The sequence below is a fragment of the Bos indicus genome, chromosome 6 (genome assembly GCF_029378745.1).
Source record: "Bos indicus isolate NIAB-ARS_2022 breed Sahiwal x Tharparkar chromosome 6, NIAB-ARS_B.indTharparkar_mat_pri_1.0, whole genome shotgun sequence".
NCBI lineage: Eukaryota > Metazoa > Chordata > Mammalia > Artiodactyla > Bovidae > Bos > Bos indicus.
This window is the reverse complement of record NC_091765.1, coordinates 47,220,040-47,230,289: the sequence shown is the minus strand read 5'-3', so window position 1 is coordinate 47,230,289 and position 10,250 is coordinate 47,220,040.

The window sequence follows — 10,250 nt, the reverse complement described above, 5'->3', positions numbered from 1 at the left end:
GGAGAGTGAAGTCAGAAAGTGCAGAGCTGGATCCTATCTCCATTTAAAATGTTGGTATTTTGTTCATCATAGCTCTTTCTGCCCTAATTTTTATTAAAAAAAGAAAGTGTTAATATATTATGTATCTTGATTCTCAAACTTTTTAGCATCTCCTTAAAATTTATGCCCAAAGCAAATTAACTGCTCGTTCCCCTCCGCCAGCACCTCCTCAGGTATTTCCATGCAAAGCCCCTACTAAGCATCCCTTGTGGGTTCCAACTTTCACCTTAAGGTCTTTTTCTGCAGGACTCCCTAGCCTGTGCCAGACCCTAAGACTCTAAACAAAACAACTCCCGGCTTGGTAATACCTGAGTTCACTTGATTTCTCTTCTTTTTTTTTTTTTTTTTCCTTTTTTTTTGCCCACCCTATTATGAATTTTATATAATTTTAAAAAAGAAAAAGAAAACTTTAGAATTGGAACGGTTGAGAGCTCTCCACCTGAAAATCAGCCCGAATTGTGTCATTACCCTGAGGAACCAGAGGAGTGAATTGAAATGAATATGGAAAATTCACACCACCTCCAAATGAGTAGTCTTAATGCAAGAGGAGCCTAGCTCAGAGGGCCTGTTTTCCAGGTGTAAAGTGCAGCCGGCTTCCCTAATCGACAGCATGGCCCGTTTAGCCAAGTGCGGAAGCCTTAATCAGCCTTAACGTCAGCGGCTTCCTCAAGGCCTGGTTCCGCTGACTTCTCTCCCTCTGCAACAGCCCTCAACAAGGCTGTTAAGTAATTCAGTTTGAAGAACTCTTACGGAGATCAATTTTACTAATGCACACACAGCATAATAGAGGCTGGGCTACTGTAGGGAGAGGAATCTCTTTTTTCAAATCAGAGAACAGGAATTACCGATCAGGTTGGAGCTGCAGCCTCACCATGCTTTCCCTGTGGATTAACATCTCCTGACTTGGCGCTTTGCAGAAAGGTTACAACTATTTATGACATGTGCAAGCCATGCATACCAATTAGAACTGCTACACTGTTAAAATGGGCTTCCCTAGTGGCTCCGTTGGTAAAGAATCCACCTGCAATGTAGGATACCCAGGTTCAGTCCTTGGGTGGGGAAGACCCCTGGAGAAGGGAATGGCTACCCACTCCAGTATTCTTGCCTGGAAAATCAGAGGAGCCTGGTGGACTACAGTCCATGGGTCACAAAGAGTCCACCAAGACTTAGCAACTAAACCACCACCACAGCTTAAACTGGGACATTTGTGGGGGTTTCAATGCAGGCATCAGAATCCTTGGATTTCTAGTGACAGTTGTCACTCAGAATTGGCAGCATGGGCCTCAACTTTGCATGTGTATATATTCTAAGCTATTTCTTATCATACACAGTGTTCTTGGTTCTTTATCAATTAACCCTTCTGTTATAAATGTTTCTATTGTGAAAGTAAACAGTTATATTGTGAAGTCTGTAACTTAGCAACTATCCAGCAAGATGGAGATTTAGTTCAAAGACAAACCACGGTCTTGTGTGAAAAAGTATTCAAAACACACAGTCTTGATAGAAGTCAGGAATTAACAAATAGCAAACCTCATAAGAACAAAGAAAGCATTTCTAAAGGTAAGGGGCTAGGGTAATCTAGAAACTGGTCAGTGAGTCACTGTGGATAAAGATAAATACCTGGGAAGTTGATGAATGTTAAATCCAACAGTTTATAATTAAAGTGAGTACTCGAACTAAAATGCTATGAACCCCAGGATTGGGAGTCTCTATAAAAGCTATTCTCTTAAAGCTGTGTTTTCCCTGTAACAGAGCTCCCCATCTATATGCCTCTGTGATTCATATTTTTTTGATATCATTCTGGTTGTATATTAAGTACAGACTCAGCTTGAGCCCATGGAAAAGTAGGACATCAGAGAAGCACTGGATCACCCAGGCTACTTCATACCACTTAGGAGATTAGCAATCTAAAAGGGCACACAAAACCTGCTTTAAAATGTCTTTTGCTTTCTGGCGTCTAACTTGAAATAAGCTTCCAGGAAGAAAAGATAAGGTGATGGGAGGGAGGGAGGAAATTAACATTGGTAGGGGACCTGTTATGTTGTCAGACGCTACGCCCAGACACTTCACAGAACTTCTCGCTTAAGCTGGGTCATAATGACGTGAAGTCATCAATCCTCTGGCCTTGTTCTCTTAGTTTTCAGAGAAGCCCTTTTACTGCAAAGTACCTTATGTGTCCAATTTTAATGACTCCTTTATTAGTTTGGATGCCAGTGACAGAATCACAATTCAAACCGGTCTTGGCAAAATCAGAGATTTATTAGCTCAACTGCAAAGAAAAACTAAGAAGCCAGACTGTGGGATGGGCAGAGATGCAGCCCAGCTTTATGACGGCGGGAGCTTGGAGAACGGTTATAACCAGGATTATCTGCTACAAGTTTCCCCTTTCTCTCTAGGTATTGCTTCATTCTTCTTCAGTGTACCCCTGCTTTTCTCCACACTTGAGGGGAAACGTGGCCCTCCCTAAAGCACCTGAGCTTGACATTGTGTAGCTTCTAGATCAGGAGAGCTGACTAATGCCTCTTAACCTCAAGACCAAAAATCTCAATAAGGAGACCATTTGTGATGGACACAAGGTGCCCGTGGTAGTCATGGTGACTGGAGGCGAGCACTTCCTGGGAGAAGGGGACAGTGAGCAGCAGTTCCCTTAAGGCTCCCTACATTCATCTAGGAAGTATTTCTCTCCTTAGCAAACGCCTAGTTTAAATCCTAGCACACAGAGGCCTTCAGTAAATAGTTACGAATGTCAAGAGTGAAAAAGGGTTGGTGGGGAGGAATTAAAAGACAGGAAGTAAGGAGAATAGACAAAAAGCCAGTCTGGCCATGATTCCAGTTAAAGTGACATAGCTTCCCTGCAGGTGAGCTCACCACCTACAAAAGCATATTGAGAGCCCAGGGGAAAGTCACTCATGTGTGTTTAGAAGCACGGGTGCCTTTACCCTCAGCTGACTCTCAGCTGGTGGGGAGCTCTGACCACACCAATTACGTGCTTAAGCTACCAGTGTTTCCAGGCTTATTTTATCTTCCTCTGCAATAATATATATATTTTTTTTCCTTTTAGCAGCTGCCATGAGAATCTGTCCTCCAGGGAGTGACCCACTTTCATCAGGCAAATGCTTTGATAAACCACTTGGGCTCAGGTCAGCCGAGGCTGGGATTAGAGACACAGGTGGGGCTGCTCTGCATAAGATAAGAAAAGTGACTGCTCAGTTTTAGAGAAGGAGGATAAGAGGGAGGTGGAGGAGGGGAAGAAGGGGGAGAACGAGGAGCAGAGAGAGGAGACTCCATGTCAACGGCACATTCAAAGAAGCCTGGGAAGAAAAGAGACCCATGTCTGAGGGTGTGTGGTGCCCTGGGCTCTGCTATGTGAGCACAAACCCACCCCCAACCCCACACATCCTTCACAAATAGCAGCAATTCAATTCCCCTGCACCCACAGAGGTGGCCTTCCTGGAGAAGCCTGGAAAGGGAAGAGATTTTGTGTCCAGGTCAGAGTGGGGAATGTGAAGAGCCTGACCACCTGGACAAGGGGGCAACATCTGGCCTGGGTTTCTGGCACCCGCATGTGAAATGACAGCCCACTCCAGGCCTTAGGTCACACCTGCGGGGAGCCCAGCAGGGCCCCAGTGCTGGTGTCCCAAGCTGAGGACTGCTGGCCTTCCCTCCCTGCTCCTTAAGGCGACAAGCTGAAGTTCTAATAACAATTCCATCTGGTAAGTGTAGCCCTGGTAAACAGGTCCCAGGTTCCTGTCACTGTGCTGGTCTTCTGGCCTGAGGTCATATCCTCTCTGTTTTATTCTCTCCTCCAGACACTGTGCTGTGCTTCCTCTCCCCCACCTCCCGCCTGCATCTGGTGAGCTGCTCGTTGGCCTTAAGATCTCACCTTCCACGTTCCTTTTTCTAAGGAGGTTTCCTCTAGCCTCCGACACTAGACCTATGCCCCTTTGATATGACCATGATTTCCTGACTTATCTCCAGAAGCACCCTGATCATGTCAAATTAGAATTGTTTACTTGCCACTTCTCTGCCTGTCTCTCCCACTAGACCACAAACTCGCCTGCTGTATTTACCACTGCAGCCCTCGCATGAAGCACAGCGTGGGTCCCACAGCAGCTGCTCAATAAATACCTGTTGAATGTGTTGGATCTATAATCAAAGGCATAAGGCTCTGGGAAAACCACTCACAGCCAGTTCAGTCCAGATGCGTCCTCTCCCTTCCTCAGTCCCAGGCCCTCCCACTGCTCCCCATCAAAGTCATGCAGCTGTGGCTCTGCTATCAACAGTGACTCTTCTGGCGCACCTGCCCATAGAGTCTAAGATTCCAGCCTCAGAGAGGCGGAGAGAAAGGGGCCATCGAGAAGAGGCCGGACCCTTTGAATGCTTCAGGCACAAGTGCCCCTCAGGGCAGAGCTTGGAGACAGTGATCCAGTGAAATTAAGGTGGTGTTAGGAGAGTGAGGCTAGGAGGCAGAGGAGTGACCAGGCCCCTGTAGCACTGGGTGTTGGGTGAGGGGTCGGGGAGGTTTCTCCTCTCTTCTGAGAGCCAAGGCAGTACACAGGTGAGGATGTTGGGGGAGGAAGAAAGAGGCCAGGCATGGGGAGAAGGAGAATTCAGCTTTATCTGAAATATTTGTACTTTTTTACAAGGAAAATTATCTCTGTAGTACTTGAGTGGTAAGAGGTAATAAAATTATCAGAAAGGAAGGGCAAAAGGCAGAAGTAAGAAAGTAAAGAAAGAAAAAAGAGAAAGACTGAGGCAGAGAAGAAAGAGAGGAAGAGAAGAAAGAAGGAAAATCAAAAAGAATATAATTTAGTAGAGTATTCTAGAGTTGATTCACTCTAGAAATATTAACTGGGCACCTATTTTGTGCCAAAAGCTCTTACAGGCACTAGGTTGGAAAAATGGATAAGATAGAAAAGGTTCCCTCCTTCATGGACCTTCTGTTTAATAAAGAAGATAGAAAATAAACAAGTTAAGAAATAAATAACTTTATTCCAAATAGTGAGCAGTAAGAAAAATAAGAAGCCATCAGCATAAACAGAGAGAGAATGTTCACCAGTTATCTTTTGCAGTATAAAAACCAACCGCCAGGGACCTCCCTGGTGGTCCAGTGGTTAAGAATCCTCCTTGCAAGGCAGGGGTTGGTTGAATCCTCACTCAGGGGCATGCTGGGGGGCAGCAAAGCCCAGGTGCCCCAGCGAAAGATCCCGTGTGCTGCAACTAAAACCTGAAGCAGCAAAAGAAAGTAAATTTAAATATATATATATATATATATATATATATATATATATCTTTAAAGAGTAATAATCGTTAGGTTTTGCTCTTGACTCTCCACATTGGGCTGGGCTCTGTGGGGACAGTGTCTCTGCTCCACTCACTGTCACCGGGGCAGCTCCCAGGTGGGCGGCTGGGTCACCCAAGGCTGTTCTCCCACGTCTGGAGATGATGCTGGTTGCAGCTGCCACTTTGATGGGCCCATGGGCTGAAACACCTTCTCATGGCTTCTCTTCATGTCCTGAGCTTTCTCACAAAGTGGTGGGAAGGTTCCACGAGCAAGGGACAGAGAGTGACAGGGAGAGAAAGAGAGCGTGAGGCTGACAGTATATCGCCTTTCCTAATGCAGCCTCAGAGCTCATGAGTTCTATTCACAGAAGTGAGTCACTAAGGTTGGCTAGTACTGGAGGGGAGAGGAATTAGTCTCTACATTTCTATGAGAAGAACATCAAAGGATGTGTGGACATCACAGAGAGCCATGTGGGAGGATAGCCTCTTATACCAGATGGTTAGTAAAAGGGGTGCTCCAGAATCATTAGTCAAGGTTCTCCAGAGAGACAGAGGGAAGAGATATACATATACCTATACATATAAATTGACATAAACATACACATATGGCCTTCCCAGGTGGCACTAGTGATAAAAAACCTACCTGCCAATGCAGGAGAGATGTGGGTTCGATCCCTGGGTCAGGGAGATCCCTTGAAGGAGGGCATGGCAACCCACTCCAGTATTCTTACCTGGAGAATCCCAAGGAGAAAGGAGCCTGGTGGGCTACAGTCCATAGGGTCACAAAGAGTTGTACACGACCGAAGTGACTGTCCACACACACACATATATATATATTTATACACATAACATATAAATATATACATATTTGTATTTATCATATAGTTATATTTATTATATATATTTATATTACACATGCATACACACATACATAGGAAGAAATATTTATTTCAAGGATTGAAAGTGAAATAAAGTGAATTCGCTCAGTTATATCCAACTCATTGCGACCCCATGGACTGTAGCCTGCCAGTCTCCTCAGGTGATGGGATTTTCCAGGCAAGAATACTGGAGTGGGTTGCCATTTCCTTCCCCAGGGGATCTTCCCCACCGCCCCCCGCCCCCAGGGATTTTCCCCACCCAGGGATCTAACCCGGGTCTCCCACACTGCAGGCAGACTCTTTACCGTCTGATCTACCAGGGAAGCCTATTTCAAGGATTGGCACATGCAATTATGCCAATTCTGCCCACTGTGCGAAGTGGCAAGTCTGAAGCCCATAGGGCAGCTGTTAGCTGGATACTCAGGCGGGCCTTGAATAGTTGGAAACCACTGGAAGATTCTGCAGGGTAGTGCCATTCTGACTCACCCCGTGTAGAGAGGGTGCAGGTTGGAGGAGGGCGGCCCCGAGTCATCAGCTCCTGGATCAGGAGTCTGGAGGGAGTGGAGGAAGGGGCGTAGGCAGGGCAGCCCATGCTTGCCAGGCCAGCTGAACAAGCAGCGTCAGCTGTGAGACTGACATGAAGACAGCAAAATGGGGCTCTTGATCTAAGAAAGTCAGGTCTGAGATGGAAGCTGCTCAACCAGCTTGAATCAGAATAGCTGGAGAGTCAGGACAGGCTTGACCCATGGGCCCAGGGCTGCGCTGTCATCTGAAAGGCTTGGCTCAGCGGGTGATGCTGAAACCATGTGGGTGGGGGGAAGGGGAGGGGTGTTGGCTGACCCAGGAAGAGAGGAGAGAGACCACAGCGCTCTCCGTGACCAGCTCCTTCCAATCATCTAGTCACGACCACCAGAGCAGGGATTCGAGGAGCTGAAAAAAGAAACAGAAAACAGATTGAAAAGAGTACTTCTCTGTTCCATCTCCCAAAAAGGCCACGAATGTGCTGAGATGTTAGGCGGCCCAGGAGACAGCTGGGAGGCGGTCGACATGCATTACTTATAAGACTCTGCTGAAATGTAAATTGAGGTGAGTTTATTGGCTCCCTTGGTCTTAAATGGAATCATGAAGTATTCATTGGGCCTTGCCAAGGCCTTTTCAGATCTGGAGCTCCGCGAGAAATATGTAGCATGCTAAGGTTACATTAATAAAAAATAAATAAATCCGTGTCCAGGAAACTCGTGCTTGTGCACTCTAAAACTGCCCATTCTGTAGATATTAATGTTTAATGTGTTTGTAAAAAGCAGTCGGCTTTGCCGAGCACAGCAACAAAAACATCCCGCCATCCTCCGTACTTAACATCTCAGCGCGGCGCCTAAGTGCCCGGGTGGAGGTGTTCTGAGCAGTGTCTGGCAGAGACACATTAAAAAGTTGCTTCACTAAGAGGAAACGTGCTTGCTCGCTGCTAAGGCGAGTTAGATTCAAACTTTCACCCACAGCTCACCCTGCTCAGGAGAAAGACTGAGAAGTGGATGTTCACAGAACTGAATCCATAACAACCAGACACTCTTTAAGGAAAGATCACGGCATTCAAATCAACAGAGTTTGTTTTATGGGGGAAAAAACATCTGATAAACACTCAACTCGGAGAAGCAAAAATACTTTCTGGCTTCAGGCCACTTGTACCATCCCAGGTGTTTCCTAGAAATTTCTAGAAAGAGCACAGCGATCAATCTGACCCATTGCTTTCTTAGGCCGCGGGGCAGCAGGCTGCACATCAGAGCAGCAGGGCTTGGTAGCTGTTTTGTTTTGCTTGGGATCTCAAGTCAGCACAGAGAAATCTCTGCTTCTCCTAATACTGATCTGCAGTCAGAAAACAGCTCCTAGCCCTGCCGGCTAAATCTCAGCCTCCCCACGTGCCTCTGGGTTACTTTTCATCCAGAGGCACCACTTGGAACCAAACAGTGAAATGAGAAAGGGCTGGTGCAGAGAACAAAGCCGATCACCCAAGAACGGGAATGTATGATATACTCAAATGCATCAGGCACCCCCACCTTGCCGCTCACTGTCCAGCCAACTCAGCCAGCATCTGCAAAAGAGGAATGTGGAAAGCAGAACAAGGTTGTCATTGTCCTTCACTTCCATATCCTGGCAGTCAGCTGACCCAGCAGACCCATCTCTGAAGTCAGGGACCAAGCCTGCAGAGAGAACATGGGGGCCCTAACTGCTTGAGAAATGCTGGGAGACACTGGGAGCTCTGCTTCTTATCCTGAGTGAGGGAGCCTGGCTTACGACCCTCCCAAGGAAGCTCTGCTTGTCACAGCCTGTATTGTGGGTTGAGTTGTGTCCCCCAAAAAGACACACGGAAGCTCTAACCCCTGGTTCTTGGTCTTACTGGTGACTTCGACTTGAGGATTAGAATAATGATGTTAATGCTGGTTAATAATATTCTCTTCATCTGATTTAACAAGGATCCTTAGCTTACTTCAGTGTTTTTTGAAGCTTAAACTCAGAAATTTATGTTCAGGAAATGTCTTTTCTCAAGAAGACACTAGGAACGTAACACAGCATTAATGTGGAGCGGGCGAGTCTCTGCTGTGGAATTAACGGGGGATTTTCTGCACAGGAGAGGGGAAGGTCTGCAGGCGCATCAGAGCCTGAGTGTCTCCTAAAAGATGTTGAAATCTTCACCCCCAATACCTGTGAATAAAGGCAGTGCTGTGACTGTGACCTCGTTGCTGTTGTTCAGTCGCTCAGTCGTGTCTGACTCTGTGACCCCATGGATTGCAGCCCGCCAGGCTTCCCTGTCCTTCACTAACTATCTCCCGGAGTTTGCTCAAACTCATGTCCATTGAGTCAGTGATGCCATCCAATCATCTCATCCTCTGTCGCTCCCTTCTTTTCCTGCCCTTAATCTTTCCCAGTATCAGGGTCTTTTCCAATGAGTCAGCTCTTCGAATGAGGTGGCCAAAGTATTGGAGTTTCAGCATCAGTCCTACCAATGAATAGTCAAAGTTGATTTCCTTTAGGATTGACTAGTTTGATCTCCATGCTCTGACTTTCCTTGGGAAACAGAATCATTGCAGGCGTAATCGAGCTAAGATGATATCATCCTGGATTTGAGTGGGCCTTACTCCAATGACTGGTGGCCTAATAAAGACAGATAGATTTGGTGGCACTCAGAAACATGGAAAAGACCATGTGAAGAGAGCAGCAGAGTTGCCATTGTGCTACCAGAGCCAGAGAACACGTAGGGCTGTGAGAGTCACCAGAAGGTGGAGGAGATGTGGAAAGATATTCCCCCAGGGCCTTCAAGAAAACATGGCAAGCTCACACCTTGATTTCAGACGTCTGGCCTCCAGGACAGTGAGAAAATACATGTCTGCTGTTTTAACCCTCCCAGTTCGTGGTAATTTATGCAGCAGCCAGCCCTAGGAAATGAATACACCCCAAGACACATGGTTGTAGCAGAGGGATAAGCAACAAAAATCTTGGTGCCAGTGCTGGCAGGAACCCTGTGGTAAGAATGCGGGTGTCCACACCTGGCCCCAAAGGGGCTTCTGGATAGGAATGCACTGAAGCTGCCTACAGAATCCCAGCTGGGCAGGATGTAGTCAGGGCACAACCTGTTCAGGAGAAAAGCAAACCACAAAGAGATAGCTTGGGAGATTCTTATAGCATGTTCCATCAGAAAGAGATATATTTTTTAAATGAGGATACTGAGGTCCCAAGTGGGGCAGTGGTTGGCCCAAAGTCATACTGCTGGATAGAACGAGTCCAGGTCCAGAACTCAGGTCCTGATGCACCGGTAGACCTTCTCTCCTCCACACACAGTCCTCTGTCAGCCCTACAGCAGGGACTTGCTAGGAACCACGTTAATGCTCTTCATGAATGTCAACAAAAAAAGACGTTTCTTAAACATAAATTTGAATAAAAGCTTTAAACACTCTATTACACTAAAGCACTGCAGTAGGCAAAGTGTCCATCTTAAACCAGGTAAAGAGACTATTGTTATTATCATTTTAATATTCAAGTCAAAATTATCAGTAAGCC